We start from the raw sequence: 768 nt of genomic DNA, 5'->3' as shown, positions 1-768 counted from the left end.
TATTGTTTCATAGGATGAATGTAAGAATATTAACTGTAAACAGTAATTTTAACTGCTACGTTTCACGTAGATTTTAGTGTACTGCAATGGTGTCGTTTGGGTCAAGTTGATACGCTTCTTTTGGGTCAAGTTGATATAGTGTATCAGGTTAACCCACAATGTCGTATTTTTGTTTTCAGAAATGACGAGGAATTACAAGAATGAAACGGGCGAAATACCCATTAATATATTTGCGTGGGCATATAAAGAGCTTAAGAAAGGCCGGATGTCTATCAGGGAAGCAGCAAAAACATTTGCTATGGACAAAGTGGCGCTTTATGGGCATAAAGTTAAAAAGGAAAAGCATCTTGCAACACCAGAAGCAGTTGGGGACTTAAAAATGGGATACGCTAAACATCGAAAAGTATTAAATGATGATTTGGAAAACGAGTTTAGTAACTATATTTTAGGCAACGGCCTTGCCGCAGTGGATACACCGGTTCCCGTCAAATCACCGAAGTTAAGCGCTGTCGGGCGTGGCCGGCACTTGGATGGCAGACCATCCGAGTCGCCATGCGCTGTTGCCGTTTTTCGGGGTGCACTCAGCCTCTTGATGCAAATTGAGGAGCTACTCGATCGAATAGCAGTGGTTCTGGTCACAGAAAACCATCGTAACAACAGGGAGAGCGGTGTGCTGTCCACACGCCCCTCCTATCTGCATCCTCAGCTAAGGATGACACGGCTGTCGGACGGTCCCGATGGGCCACTTCTGGCCTGAAGACAGAATGC

General features: G+C 44.9%; 1 pseudogene; it reads left to right on the top strand.

The window, feature by feature from the left end:
* The first annotated feature begins 448 nt into the window (after positions 1-448).
* Positions 449-566, top strand: LOC124722856 (annotated as a pseudogene).
* The last annotated feature ends 202 nt before the right edge of the window (positions 567-768 follow it).

The sequence above is a fragment of the Schistocerca piceifrons genome, chromosome 1 (assembly GCF_021461385.2).
Source record: "Schistocerca piceifrons isolate TAMUIC-IGC-003096 chromosome 1, iqSchPice1.1, whole genome shotgun sequence".
Classification (NCBI taxonomy): Eukaryota; Metazoa; Arthropoda; class Insecta; order Orthoptera; family Acrididae; genus Schistocerca; species Schistocerca piceifrons.
The sequence above is the reverse complement of the archived record's forward strand: the minus strand, read 5'-3'. Positions and strand labels throughout refer to the sequence as shown.